Below are 15,658 nucleotides of genomic sequence, written 5' to 3'. Positions count from 1 at the left end.
TCATCATCATCATCATCATCATCACAACAAATGAAATTAAAAGAGAAAGTAAATAAGAACTTGTGCCCAAAAGTAAGGTAGTAGGGAAGATACTGGACGTTGACCCCTGACCTCCATACATAGGCACACACAGAGAAGAAAAGAAAAAAATTACAGTTTAGCGTTAAATATTCCCTTCATGCTATTTGACCTCTCTATAGGAGGACTGGCTGTGATTGAGACTGGCTGTCTCATGTCTTTAGGTTTTGCAGTGGGAGGCCAAAGGTCCAGTGTGGATGGTGGATACAACCATTGTGAAAAAAGCCTGGCCCCCTCTGCCACCTGAGGGGGTGACAGTAACAACACACCAATTTCTGTCCACGGTGATATCATTCTGACAATGGTGGGGAGGAGAACTGAATCTTCCGATAAGGAGTTTTCACAGACATACTTAGGAAGGGAAAGAATAAAGGTCTGCATTCCTCCATATGTTTCTGTGTGACAGATTCAAAGCCACACAGGTACGCAGAGCTGTTTAAACCCTCACCAAGGTGGCAGTCTCCAAACGCTTTGATGTCATCTCTGTGCAGGACCCCTGAGACTTTCCTGGGATCGGAATTCAGTTGACTTTATGTGGCTTGCCTGTCCTTTTCTGGTGTTCAAAAGGGGAAGGAAAAAGGTCTCCGCTCCTCCTTGTCCTCTTCCTTTAGTGTACGCTTTGCTTTGTTTGTTTGATTTTAAAACTGCCATTATGTGAAAGTGTAGCAAGTATAAATAATTGAGAAGAGAACTCTGTGGGGAAACCACTCTCGGTGCCTTTGTGCAGAGGCAGCTCATTACAGTGCTGAGAAGCAGCATTCCATAAGAGCAATTATGCAGCGTCAGTCTGTCATGGATATTAACCAAGGGGAGTAGATAAGACACGGGAAAACCATCTTGTAACTTATTTAATTACGTTTATTTGGTTTCTTCCAATAGGTCCTCTCGTGTGCAATTTCTCCGGCCACTCCATAGTTGCCGTGGTCTTTGCAGGACTGTTCCGTGACATTTGGGTATTTTTGTTGTTGTGTTGTTTTGTTTTGTTTTTTGGCATTCCTCCTCGATTTTGTGTAGACCTAAAACGTATTTATATTGGAGTTTAATTTCCACCCAAGGAGAGGTTACCCATGAAAATGGAACCATAATTTGGTCATGAGGTTTTTAATCCCTCCTAGGGCTTATACAGCCAGTTAATATATGTTAATACAGCAAACTGAATAAAAGGTTAAATACGTGGGTCAGGCTTGGAGCCTCTTAGAATGCTTCCTTCTGCTTAAACGGAAGGAAAAGCCTGTAATGGCGCTTGCCTGACTTTCACCCCCATCATTTTAAGAATTGCTTTGCCAATCCTTCACGGCAAATAGTAATTTTAAGTGGGACCAAAACAGAGCTCGGCGTGTTTGCACTCCACAGTAATGATAGAGTAGCCATGCTCCCTGGAGTCAATAAGCCCAACAACTGACTCCCTTCGCCTCCTGTGAGTGAATCACTGCTGTTAGCCTGAATGACAGCATTGCCTAGAGAACCAGAGCCCATCACCACATTGACCTCATCCCGGGATGTCGGGGTTCAGAGGGCAGGCAGGTGGTGTTTAACACAGTTATAAGGAAAAGCCGATTTTATAAGTGTGGAATCTGTAAACAAGGAAGTGGAATTGATTGGAGGGTGGTGGGGGGTCAAGGAACCTTTGGTGTACATTAAAATACATTACCCGAAGCAACCCTCATTCCTGAACTCTGTCTCTCACCTTCTCCTGTGTCCTTCCCTGAAGCATCCCTCCATTCCTGCCCCCTGCCTCCTCCGACCTGTCACATGAGTGAATGTTTCAACACAATATATAGTAGAGGCTGCTGGCTACAGCCCAGTCACAAACTATATATATATATTTTTTTTCTAAATATTTTAACCTTTTACAGTTAATTCTTTTGCATAAGGAGGGGGTGAATGTGTGACGTCAAGAAAACACGTGAGAATTATTGCTCTCCTCTCACCACGTGGGTTCCGAGGATAGATTTCGGGTTATCAGTCATGGTGGTAAGCCTTAGACTTACAGGCCAAGTCATCTCGCCAGCCCTATAATGTGTATCTTAAGTTGCTGGGGTTATTTGTTTGTTCATTTATTTCTAATCTTTATTTTGAGGCAAAAATTTAGTCATACCAGTCGATAACAAATGTTTAAGTGAGGAATGGAAAGACAGAGAAAACCTTAAACTACAATCACCCCCTCACTTTTAAATTACTTTGAAAGTTCTAAGGTGCCTGTTCAACCAGGGTGTTGGAGATGGTGTCTCCTGGGGAGCCATGGTTTACAGTCCCACTGGGAGGTAGACTTGAGTAAGAGACATCTATCTATACAGCACAAGGCCTGCTGCCAGTGGCCTAGGCAACTTTGGGAGGATGCAAATCCTACTTTTCCATTGATGGATGGCTTTAAATTGTAGTTTCCACAAGAAGTTAGAATGCCATGGTTTATCTCAAGAGCTGGGAACCCCAGCACCCTTGAAAACCCTGGTAGCTTGTTAGGATTTGATTTGTAGCCTCATTCCCTTGTAGAGGGTGTTTATCAGTCTTCACAGGGGCATGATGTAACTCAGAGCAGAAATGAGAAAATCCTTACATTGTGCGACCTTAGTGGCCATAATCCCATAGTACTTGATCTTGGACTCTTACTTTGAGAGACTAACTAAATAACTAGTGTTCACTCTAACAGTTCTGGGAGGAAATCTTTAAAAGGGTTTAATCCATATAAAAGATTGCCTTTCTTTCCCTCTATCTCAAGCCTTCTGTCTTCCATTCATGTTTTCTATCATCTCCCAGGATAGGCACTCATAACACCTTCTTACCCAAGTGGGTACCCACCACAGTGGTGACATCTTGCTCTAGTTCTGTCCCATGCTACACACACACACACACACACACACACACACACACACACACACACACCTACTCACACAGAGCAAGAGACTCCATTTCTGCCAGAGGAGTCCTTCCCTTTCACCTCTGCAAATTCTAAATTTGCCTGTCTGTCCGCCACCCAGGTGAGCGTCACACCTTGTACTGGGTTAGGGTCTTCACTTATTTCTCAGTTTGACATTCCTGAGAGCAGCAGACCCAGGAAGGCGGAATTATGGCCATCTTAGCACTGCCCCGCTTAAGGGCACATTGTTCATCAGAGATTTAGCTGCAGCATTGTGTGTGTGTGTGTGTGTATGTGTGTGTGTGTGTGTGTGTGTGTGTGAGAGAGAGAGAGAGAGAGAGAGAGAGAGAGAGAGAGAGAGAATACAGACAAGAGATTTCCTAATGGGTCTTCTATTGTCAATTCTAAATTACTTGCTAGAGGGAAGGAACCCTGTTTTCATTTACTTGTTCAGTTGTATATTCACCAAACATTTTATTGGAGATGGTTGAGAAGGTGTCGATAGGAAAGAACTAAATTATGCTCTCTATAAGATCAACTAGGTGAAAAGCAGAAAAGTAAATTCTAGTCATTACATTGAATAAATGCTGCAGGGGCCATATCATTAATGACTAAGGGTGTGTGTGTGTGTGTGTGTGTGTGTGTGTGTGTGTGTGTGTGCGCGCTCAAGGGTTTGAATTTGTATATATATGCACTTGTACACAGAGGTCAGAGGTTGTTATGATATATTCTTCTGTTGCTGCCTTCTTAATTTTTTGAGATAGGGTCTGTTATTGAACCTGCAGCCATACTGGGAAGTCAGCAAATCTTGGGATCCTTCTGTCCTGCTTGTCAAACACTGGGCGTATAGAAACACCATGGCATTTCATTTAGTTCCTTCTTCCTTCCTTCCTTCCTTCCTTCCTTCCTTCCTTCCTTCCTTCCTTCCTTCCTTCCTTTCTTTCTTTCTTTCTTTCACCATGGATGCAGGGAATCGAAACTTTAGTCTTTGTGCTTGCACTGTGGCAGGCAAAAGAGCTAACTCCCCAGCCCCAGGAAATGCTTCTTAATCAGATTATGCAACAAAGTTACCCCAAAGAGGTGCTCTCTGATAAGAATTTTGAATGATGTGTGGACCAGATGGCTCTGGAAGGAAGACCATCCCAGATGGAAGAAATAGTGTGGCCCTAGCTAGTTAGCATATTAACTTTAAACTTATGAATTAATCTTGGATTATTTGTATGTTGCATGATTCAAAAATCTATGACAGCTAAAACAATTACAGCACTAAGTTATTTTGTGTTTACTGGATAGCAATGTTACTTATTTTGCTGTGACGAAGGAGACAACCCTTCATAAGAGTTAAATTAACTATGCTGGGAAATCTTAGTCAGAGATGTAGATGTGCTCTAAAAACCCCTTCAAACTGTGGTACATCTAGGTATTTCCTCCGTAGGAAATTTCAGAATCAAAGGTTGATATCTTCATTCCTCTGTAAATGGCAGTTGGGGGAGTGTATCCACTCATCCTTTCAAGCTAAAATATTTAAGGACTAAAGGCAGACCTCTGTTTTGCTAGGTCTCTTGTGGTTTATAAAGTAAATTTTATATCTTTTATGATTACGGGATCAGGGCTAAAATTTTTGTGGGTAACAGTATCATCACATTGCAGACACTTTGTGTAGTATCTTTGCTGAAAACATGGGAGGCTACCTGGTCGTCCATCCAAGCAAAAGATGTTTTATTTGCTCTTAAAAACAAGACAATCTGGAAATCTTACTTAAAAATTAGTCGTTGGTGTTTGAACATCATGAATATGAAAACACTAAGTCATGTGTCTGTGAGTGGAATTTTTTGCTTCATGATAGAATTATGTTTCATAATATTTTAATGATTATTTGGGGTCGTGTGGAATTTGTCGAAAGTAACTTAAATATTTTTTGTTGTTTTAAACCTTCGATTTTTAACCCCCACGGACAGCCCGTATGAGAGTATAAACTGGTTAGAGAGCCCTGGGTTTAAATAGAAGGGATGTCACTTGTGCGCATGTTTACGATGCGTTATTGGATGGATCCATAATAGCACTTGACTTTTCCTGGTTTACTTTTGTTGCCCCTCCCCACCCCATTTTGGGTTGAAGCCACTCTAAAGTTTAACACCTGGGAGATTTCTCGCGTATGTCTCCCTTTAAAAGTGCTAAAATCTCAGCCTCCCAAACAAGAGACCCACTGCAGCTTAAAGAAAAGAAGTGGTGTTGATAAAAAAGGCCCAAGAATGTTGCCACCTTTCCAACGTGTCCTCAGCAAAGCCCTTTCTTTTAAGCCAGCAGGAGAAAGGAAAAGGGATAAGAGCCTGCTCCCTCCAAATGCTTCTGGCGTGCCAATCTGGTCTTCTGAAACATCCCCTGCTGCTCCAGAAAAAGGAGCCCCTGAAGCAAATGAAAACTCTGGTGGGGACATTCACATGCATAGCACCCTCCCTCCAAGTGCTTTAGATCTCGGGTCCTGGAGTGATTTGGCCTGAGTTGAAGAATAGAGACTTGTGAACCATTTGTCTCCACACCTAGAGTATGCTGAAGTGCGGTGTCTTTCACCTTAAAAGCCCATTTAAAAAGAAAAATATGGTTTGTGAGAAGGACACAATTTGGACACCATCAGACTTAATGGAGTCCCTTTTAAATGTAACACCAGATCCCATCAATTCTCTTCCAAATTAGCTGTCACCACCTCGAGAAAACCTGCCCTTGATTCTTATGTAAGTGCTTAAAAACACAGTGTGTGTGTGTGTGTGTGTGTGTGTGTGTGTGTGTGTGTGTGTGTATACCTTCTTAATACCATTACTAAAACCATGCATGCTAAGTTTAAGGCAATACAACTTGTGTCACTGTACAGTGTGACATCTATGTGATTGTCATCAGCTTCAAAATCTGGTCACGTGGATCATCTCAGAACTCAAAATGAGCAAGCTAGACCTCCAAGAAATAAACCAGGGAGGTTTTCACTTACTGGCTGACATGATCTGAGGAAGGACTTGGGAAAAGCTTGAGGTATATGAAAAGACAGGATGTTTTCAGAGGCAGCCAGTTTTTTAAGCTTACTGCTCAAGATCTAGAATATTCCTACCTTTATAAATATGGAGAGGAGAGATGGTTTTGGAGTATTTGCTCCTTGCCTGGGCTTCACATTTCTTGTGTCTTGAATGGCCTCCTACCTTTTCAGCTCACTATCAACTCAAAGGTGACATCAGGAAACCCAGCATACCTCACCCTAAATCAGGCTTTAAAAGGCAAATGGCCAGTTTCGATCAACTGTGCACCATGCAGTATCAAAACGCAGACTCTCAGATGCACTGTCCTAGAGCCCTCCCTCTCAGAAAAGCCCAGCACAGAAGTCATTCTAAAAGTTACATGCTGCTTGTTGTCATTGCTGGCATCTTAATTGGGGTCCTCCTCATTTCCCCTTCCCCTTTCTTCCCGCATTGCCCAAGATTTTTTGTTCCGTCTCAGCCACTCGGTTCTCATGCAGTCAGTTCTGTTCATCTGCTACCTAACTGTTGGAAAAGGTCTCCCTCAAGAAGCATCATAGTCTCACTTCTCCCCTCAGGAATTTCAGAGATTCAATTTATACCTACCCAAAGAACCCCAAGCAGCTTGTTGCTACCAGGTATCCCCAGAACCCAGCAGAAAGTGCCATTCAATCATAATTACCCTCCTGGCTTCTGGAAGTCAACCTTGGTACCTTCAAGCAGCATCTTATTCCCTTCCCTAACATTTGTTTGCTTGTTTTTATTTTCAAATGCTCTTTCAAACTGCTTCAATTTTTCCCCTTCCAAGAATTTGGTAAAAAATTTTCCCCCTTTTCTTCTAGTGTTGGAGAGCAAGCCCAAGGCCTCATATACCCTAAGCAAGCACTTTGCAAGGGTGTATACCCACCTCCAGATTTTAGTTGTCTCCTTCCTCTGCAGCCCCTTGCTAGCTCGAGCTCACTACATAGCCCAGGCTGGTCCAGAACTTGCTTCCACTTCTTCAGTGCTTGGATTCCAGGTGCCTGTGCATGGCCATGTGTGTTGAGCCACCTCTCTTATGTCTATAGTTGATTCCATTGCACTGATTCACTGGGTATGGGTGTTTATTTCTAAGAACTTGTGTCTTCTCAAATCATGTCTTTTTTTTTTTCAGTTTGCTTTTGTGTATATGAAGAATAGAAATTTCGAAAGGCATGATTTGCATTTTCAAATGTTTAGATGTATTTACATACGTCGTCCACATGTCACTAAATTTGGTTTAGGATCACTACACAATGTGAACGGCTTATCAGTTGGTGACACATGTACAGATTTTTATGACCCTTGAAATTATTCCTAATAATTGTTTTGGGATTGAAAAGAGATGAATGAGTGTATGTGTTAGGCCCATTCTCAGCTCCCCACCCACAAAGCCAATCACTGGGACACACAGCCCAGAGGAGCACAGCTACTGAATGAGAATGACCGTGGAGGAGAAAGCTCCTGCTCCACACATTTGGTCAAAGGATAAAGCCAGTAACCAAGCTGAAGAAATCCTCATCCCCTCTTAACACAAGAAAGGAGGGAGAAGAAGGCTCTAGAACAGAGACCAATTGAATGCAAACAAACCCTTCCTCCTCTCCAAGTTAGCAACAGCCCCTCCCACCCTTCCAGCCTTCTACCTTAGAAGGAATAGGTATAAATCTCCATCTGTATTATTTTTCACCATCCTTTGGAGCAGCACAGAAAAAAAATCTAGCCACTAAAGAACTTGTCCTTGGCAAAGCTTATTGCCCTACACATGTGCAGTATACAAGCATGTCTGTGTGTGTGTGGGGGGGGGGTTGGGATGGGTGTGTGGGGGTGTCTATGTGGAGGGGTTGGGGGGGTGTATGTGGGGTCAGTAGGGAAGTGGGGGGAATATGGGTAGATGGGTGTGTGGGTAACCAAAGAGCTGGTGACTTCTCAGTGTCATACAACTGACGAGGTCATGGTGACTTCTTCATGCTGCTCCATGTCCCCTTCGGTTGTTGGGCACCTCTGACTGGACAAGATTACTGTTGAGAACAGAATCAGACCTTTGCAGACAGTTCATTCTCAGCAAGAACATGCACGCGGCTTATTTCGTTGTTGACTTTTTTCCCCCTTATAGGTTACTCAGGGAAATGCATGTCAGTATAAATCATGAGTAATGAAATCACCATTATGGCGTCTTGGCTATTGCATTTGCTAAAACCTTTCTGGACATTAAGTCAGCTTTCAATGATTGATATTACAGACAGTAGATAAACATTTTTGATGCATCTGTTTGCTCTCAGATTTAAAAAAAAAAAGAGCAAATCGTTTCCCCCCCCCCCTTTGATTGAAAGAGTGTGATGCCACTGGGGAGGGAAAGGTTCAAATGTGATCATCATAGGTTGGTGACACCAAAAATAGAAACTCACTTAGGGTAAAATTTGCTGTCAGGAGAAATGGAGCATTCTTTCTGAACCCGGGAGCGTGTGGTCCGTGTGAGCTTGCTTGTAGAGGGTTGCTACAATAAGGCTTCTTTCATACAGGTGTGTTTATGCCCCAGGCTTGCTGGCCACAGTCCATTCCATTTACAGAAGCTGAATTAAACAATAACTACCGCTTGCAAAAAAAAAAATGGTGGAGGTGGGGGGAAGGGGAGGGGGAAAGGTGAGCGTCAAAGGAGATGCCTGAGAGCTTTGTTAGGGCCAAGAAAAACCCTGTTGTAGTTGTCAGAGCTTGTTGATGTTGCTGGGAACGGCACTTTTTTTTCTCCTGGATTTTGTGGTTCTGCCTTAGGAAAGAAAGTAAAATAGAACGGAAGAACAAAGTCCCACTCTATAAATCAGCAGCTGCTCCTTGCCAGATCAAAGGAGTGACATTCTTGCTCCTGGACTTCTTGTCCACTTGAGGGCTTGACAGGCAGCTAACAGCTGGCCCGCTGCACTATAAGAGAGAATCAGCCTACATCTTCTTCCAAGCAGATGACAAGCTAATCAGAGACCTATCCATAGCCCAGGACATGGGAGTGCCCCTTGACCTCCACCAACATCTCGAATACATAATTGCTAAACAGCGTGCTGTATTTTTGGCCCTGTTAGTTCTTAGGTTCCATTGAGAAGTAGAATCTGAGATAACACTTCAATCAAAGGTGATCATGAAAGCTTTAAAAAAAAAAAAAGAAATACAAGATGTGTTAGGATCAGGTCTTAGCATGAATTAGCACATGCTTGGAACATGATGGGAAGTAGCTGTGACTGAGAGCAACTGATTATCAGGTGAGACTGGATACATTTCAAAGCCCCGTCAGGCAGGCGGTTTGGAGCTAGGCACCGGTCACTTTGAAAATGGCCGCTGTTTCTTTGTAGGTCGATGGGGTTGCACGAAGTTACAGAATTATCTTCTGAGTCTGCAGAAAGTGGTTTTCAGGACCACTCTAAGGTGTGCAGGTATCCAAATCCGGAACTTTAATGTCGGTAGTAAAACATTCCAAGTAATTCAGCTTCTCGATGATTTCTATCTGCAATAAATCACATACAGGATGAAGTAATATACTATTGCTTCTGTCTATTGACTTAGTGTTCTCTCTTTAAGAGGGGAGATCTTAGGTATGAATAGCTAAGGAAATTTGAGTGTTTTCTCCTCCCTTGCTTTCAAGTAATTCTGAAAGATCCCCTTTATAGGGCATGATAAACAGGCTTACGTGAATAACCGGAGAGCATTCTGTAAGAGTAACAGTGCTTCAAAGTCAGGACCTGCTCAGATGTTCTCCTGCACACCGCTGAGTGTGAGTGTGCTAACGGAATTGTGTTGGATATTGCTTGGCCTTCCAAAAGAAAGAAAAGATAATTCTCTGTGTAAGAGGACATTTCTCAGATACTTTTATTAAATAAGGAAACTAAATTGTCCAGTCAGAGAAGATGCCCAATTTTCTCCATCATCTCCTTTCACAATCCCTTTAATAAAAAAAAAAAATACGTATTATTGAAGTTCAAAAGGTACAGAAGTAGACTGAAACGTCAAACAGTAGTGTGCCATCCCCTGGGTTCCTGAGAGACCCACTGTTGACAATTTTCACAAAAGCATTTTACTGCCCCAGCTTTTACTTTAAGAGATACAGATAGGGTAAAGTGAATCGTTATTATAAATTGTTTGTTATCCAAGGCAAGTGATTAAAAGACTTCTTAGATTTAAAGCACTTAAAGATACATCCTGTAGGCAATGTTTGTGGCCATGAGGGTCACAATTAAAACTTGAACTTTGCAACCTCCTGTTCTTAGGCGGAGCACTCACTGCAAGGCCTCCGGAGCATAAGTGTGAAGAGGTCACCTGGAGAACCTTTCAAGTGCAGATCTAGGATCAGTAGTACTGGGCGGGGCAGAGTAGGCTGCTGCACCTCTCATGCTCCAGACAGAGGTCCAGTGGAAACTGCTGGTCCTGTAGGGAAGATTTGGAGAGCCACTCAGAGGCTGGGCTTGCAAAGGAGCCCACTCTGCAACATGGTCTTCAAGTAGATGCTTGTTCTAAAGTCACACACATGCGCGCGCGCACACACACACACACACACACACACACACAAACACAGTTAACTTATTCACACCACATTCTCATCCTGTTATCAGTCCAGAATGACTATTTTTCGTAGTCACCCATCTATTCTTAATTATTATCCATAGGGGAACAGAGCTTTTAAGGAGCGTCGATTAGGTGATCTGACCATAGGCTAACTAACATTTAATGAGCCCTCACTATACACTAGGCAGTATGCCAAGAACTTTACATACATGATCTCTGTCAGTCCTCAAAACAACCCAGGCCCAGTAATCCCCCTAGTTGATGGATAGGAAACACACTGGGCTTAGGGAAGGTATAAGGGGCACACACTGGGCTTAGGGAAGGTATAAGGGGCACAAGCCCCTTGGGTTTATTGTTGTGTTTGTCTATGCGAAGGTTTAGCATGTGGGACAATACTTAGGAGGCCTGTGCTCAAAGTTGAGTATTTTAGGGAATAGCTATAGAGGTCCCTGTAACTTTAGGGGAGAGTTGGATAAAGCACTGGAAGCCCACAGTAGACAGCTATGGAAGAGATCTCTCACCCATTTGATAACCTAGCTCTGGGCCTTTCCCAGCAACTTGAACATTCTCCCCACTCAAGGCAAACTTGTAAGGCTACAAGCATTCATGCTTCCACACTAACCTCATGTTTCATATTGTAAGTGTATGGGTATTTATTTCTCATGTTTTTACAGGTGTGGGCAAATCTAATATTCTATCCAATCATAATTACACTATAGCTCAGGGACATTAGTTATGATCTGTGAATGAGTCCTAAAGTCATGTATGAATCTCGTGCATTTACCTCACTATGCTCGAAGTTGTCTTCAGGAAAAGAACCAGCATTTGAACGCCAGTGAAAACCTCGGATGTGCAGTTTATTAAACCTACCTAACTTGATGATTCAATCCAAAACTAGCAGACAGAGTAAAACGCACGTGTGAGCGAGTGTGCATGTGTGTATGCGTGAGTGTGTGTGTGTGTTTAATATGAAGAAAAAAATTAAAATAACTAACTGATTTTCCAAGGTTGAAGCCTCACTGAAATCTGGAGAAAGATGGTGCTGCTATGGTAGTGGTTGGAGTCCTGCCGCCAGGCAAAGCGGAAAGTTGAGCTTTTTCTGTTTTGTTTTTGAACCTGGCCCCTGTCACCAAGCTCTCTACAGCACCTTTTCCAGATTGATCTGATCCCTTGTCAACAGTTCAAGCCTCTTCCTTGACAACACCAATCCAAGCGAGAGCTTCAAATCCAGCCATCCTCACAGTGTTCAGGGCTGGTTGCTTTCCAAGCAAGCGCAGGGAGAGAGACCTGTGCTTTCTAACAAAGGAATGCTGAGTGGGTTGCCAGGTGTGGCGAGAAGTTAGTGAACCAGAAAGAAGGGATTTACCAACCATTTAAAAGGGGTGGGGGAATCAAGCAACAATCAGGAAGGACACCTGAGTCTACTCCTGTCAACCTGAGCTATGCTTTGGAGTGAAAAGTCTTTAAAAGAAAACTCAGTGGTCAGATTTCAGGTGGGGGTGGGGGAAGCATCAAAGCTGAAGTATTTGGATTTTCCTGAGGTGGTGGCTGGTGGTCTCCAGCAAGAATAAGGTGAGGCTTCAGTGATTTTTGCTGTCTAGAGTACATTCCTTGGACTCTACTGGGGGTGGGGGTGGGGTTATTTTGTTTGGATTTCTGTTGTTGCTTTTATCTCCGAGTTGACTTAGAAAGCCTCTTGATTCTTGGAAAGCCACTAAATTTATTTCTGTAATTAAGTCATTTTAAGCTAAGAGTCTCCTTAGTATATAAGTTTGAAGGACTGTACATACTAATGCATTTTCTATTTAAGTAAAATTTAGAGATGCAAGTCGCCTCAGGAGACTCTTGGAAGCTTTTGTGTAAGCCTGGGCACTAACTTCCTGCTCAATACAAATCAATAGAGCTAGTGTACTTTGGGGTACTCATCCCTTAGGGAGTCACTAAGGTAATTATCGGTAGCCCTTAAAAACAGTCACAATGAGGCTAGTGACATTTTTTTCTTCTAAGGGAAATCCGGAGAAGACACTTGATGTACTAACACATTTTCCGCAGAGTTATAAAAAAAAAAATTCAGAGTTTTAAAATCCTGTTTACCATCTAAGGGGACTTGACAACTTAGAGTTAAATTGTTTGTATTAATAAAGCAGTATACTGTATGTCTGCAACTTCAAAACCATTCTGGGGTGACATTAAAACTTAGTGAGTTGTCTCTTTCTTTTTTTCTTTTTAAATATGAGATACAGATGAAAAACCTCACAGTCTCTGGGTTGGAGATAACTTGGGGGGTTTCATTAAAGTTGGGTGCAGCTGGCTGCATTTTGGTTACTTGGATGTCTTCCGCAATATTTCAAATGTTTTGGGTTTGGCAAAATCCAAAATGTTTTTTGCCAAGACCCTCTTTTCCCCTTATTTTTTAAACCCGTGTGAAATGCAGGGATAACTTAATCCATATGTGTCTGATTCATTTACACTTAACTCATCAAAATGTTATTTTGTGAGACCCACTTAATATCCAAGAAACCTTTTGAGTCTTTTAAAGACAAGGCTTTTGTCTTTGAAGCAGGAAGTTGCATTTTTTCCATAGGAATGCCTTGGATGATTGAAGATGAGTTGACTTTTCAACCTAGATGCTTCAGTTTAAGTAGAATCAAACTTGATAATATGTTTGATATCTACATAAAGGAAAAGTCATGCTTAAGTAGCAATCAGAGGAAGTGGAAAGAATTCATGTCAAATTATCTAGGGGAAGACCATGTTTGGAAGTTCATATTGGGAATTAATGAAATTAAAAACAATCATTTCTCATTTGACTTTTTCATCTCCAAATCAAATGGCTTCATTTTGTTTCCTGAGAATATTTTTCTAAAGGGTAGTGGCCTGGGGCTGGTCAGTGTGAGGGAAGGAAAGAGCTGTCATTTTAATTTTCAAGACCACATTTTTTCTTAAAGTGAATATATTATTAATTTTAGTAATAACATCTATAGTGGTGTTAAGCTATTCTGAGATTATGGAAGTTGACAACTGGCAGGAGTTGTATGTTCTGGGTGAAGAAAACAACAGCAAAAATGGGGGCCCATGTGTTTTCCAAATCCTGTATGACTTGAAAGGGTGCATTAGAAATATGAAAAGATACTGGAACCCAAAATACTGAGACTGAAATTCCACAGAGGCTTCGTGGAGCCCACAGGGGAATGTAAAGTCACTATGGCTCTCTGAGAAAGGATCCCCCACATGCTGAAAACCAGCAGGGGCTTCTTTCTTTCAGCCCTGTTAGGAGGAGTGCGCAAAGACAGACCATTGGTTCTAATGAACATGCTGTCCACACCGTGGAAACTCACCGAAAATGTGATGCGGGGGTGACATTGCCAAGTTCCGTGCTTCTATACAGGCTTTCTAGCACACAAGATGCTTTCTCTAAATGTTCTATATTGTTACATCACGCCCATTGAACAACCTTGTGAGGACCCCCATTTTACCAATGTAAACATTCTGATAAGTATCCAAAGAAATGACCTGCGAGTGAACCTCTAACCTTCCCAGTAATTATTTGTTTGAAGACAGTGTGGAGTTCTCCTGCTGAGAACTAAGAACCGTGAGGCCTTGCAGCCCTGTGAGTGTTTGAGGGAATGGGGGAGAGAGAGAGGAGAGAAAGAGAAGAGCGAATAAGAGAACAATCTCCAAATGTAAATAATAAAGAAATAAAAAGAAGGAAACCTCAAGGGGGCAGGGGAGAGGGGAAAATACCAATTTACTTCGCCTAAAGGGTTGATGTACAAGAGAAAACAAAAACAAAACAACCCACCACACAGCTGGATTGCAGCATGTGAAAAGAGAGCTGCCCCTCTCCACCAGAAACATCAAGACAGACCAAAGGAGCCTGCTCTTGCTTGGTCTTAGTGGGACCCCTGAGAAGAGCCCCTGGAGAGGGCATAAGAAAGAGCCCTCCTAGGCCTGGGACAACAATGGTGTGATGGAGACCTTCTTTGAACTGGCTGCTTCTGGTCAGCAACCTTTCAGGGACTGGAAGGAGGGAAGGTAAATCCATAGCTTCAACTTTCCTATCTGAACTTAGAGCAGCCTGGCACTTCCCTTCCCAAAGCCAAGGAGTGGAACGTTTTGGAAGGCTGAAACATCCTTTCTTAAGCACTAAAAAAGTTCATTGTTTTGCAAACAGCGTATGCAAAAGGCTCCTTTGGTTTTCTCCCCGCCTTGTATTCATCTTCCTGGCTGTAGTCTCACTGGAGGACTCGCAGGAGGCCCAGAGTGTGCTTACTGTCCTCCCTACCTGCCAATGCTTGAGAATTCTTCAGAGAATGAACTTTGAGGTCTTGCCTGGAGCCTCATGTGGATGCATTAATCATTAAGCCCCCCCCCCATATGCTAAGATTTGAAAGTAGAGCTGTTGAAAAACAAATGTTATCAATAGAAAACATTTCCAAGGACCTCCCTACCACCAGCCCCTCCCCAGCCTAAAACAAGGCCACTGCATCTTTCCCTGGAGTTCATATGGGTGGGGAAATACCATCATTAAAAGCAGGGGGACAAGGGTAACTCACAAATGGTGGAAAACTGTTTTGTTTTTATTAAATTTGGAGAAATAAAGGAGATTTCTTATTGTCTTACTCTGTTTGTACATGAATATTTGATGGGCATTATTAAACATTAAAGTAACATGAAGTAGGCACTTATTTTTGGATTTTCTGCAAAATTAGATCCAGGCTTCTTAGAGAAAATAACCACTGCTCCTTACATTCCTGGGAATCAAGGAACCACCTGATTTGGAAACCGTTTCCCGGGCCCTAATATCAACCATGTGGACCTGAGGCTGGCTTTCGAGTGGGTTGAAAGGTGGCTGGGTTTATGGTTGGCAGTTAGCTTATCCACTGCCCTGGGTGTCCCTGCTTTGGCTGCAAAGGCTGCCCCCAGCTGGCACTGACCTCTGAGTGACCCCTAACTTTACAGGCTTAAGCTGCAGGAGTTGCCGAAGACCAGAAGTCTTTGGGCCAGCACTTATTACTGCTGTGTTGGTGATAAAACTTCAGACAGCCTAATTGATGGCTTTGCTGACCTAACAATACCTTGTGAAAGCCGAGTGCCAGAGCCTGGGCTTCATTTATGGCCAGCTGCAAGAGAAGCTGAGCCGCCCTGGGATGAGGAG

At 42.7% G+C, this 15,658-nt stretch overlaps 1 protein-coding gene across 34 annotated transcripts in view; it reads left to right on the top strand.

Moving 5' to 3' along the window:
- Meis2 (Meis homeobox 2) overlaps positions 1 to 15,658 on the top strand; it is a 204,522-nt gene that overhangs the window by 182,815 nt on the left and 6,049 nt on the right.

This window comes from Rattus norvegicus, chromosome 3 (genome assembly GCF_021556685.1).
Source record: "Rattus norvegicus strain SHRSP/BbbUtx chromosome 3, alternate assembly SHRSP_T2T, whole genome shotgun sequence".
NCBI lineage: Eukaryota > Metazoa > Chordata > Mammalia > Rodentia > Muridae > Rattus > Rattus norvegicus.
The sequence above is the reverse complement of the archived record's forward strand: the minus strand, read 5'-3'. Positions and strand labels throughout refer to the sequence as shown.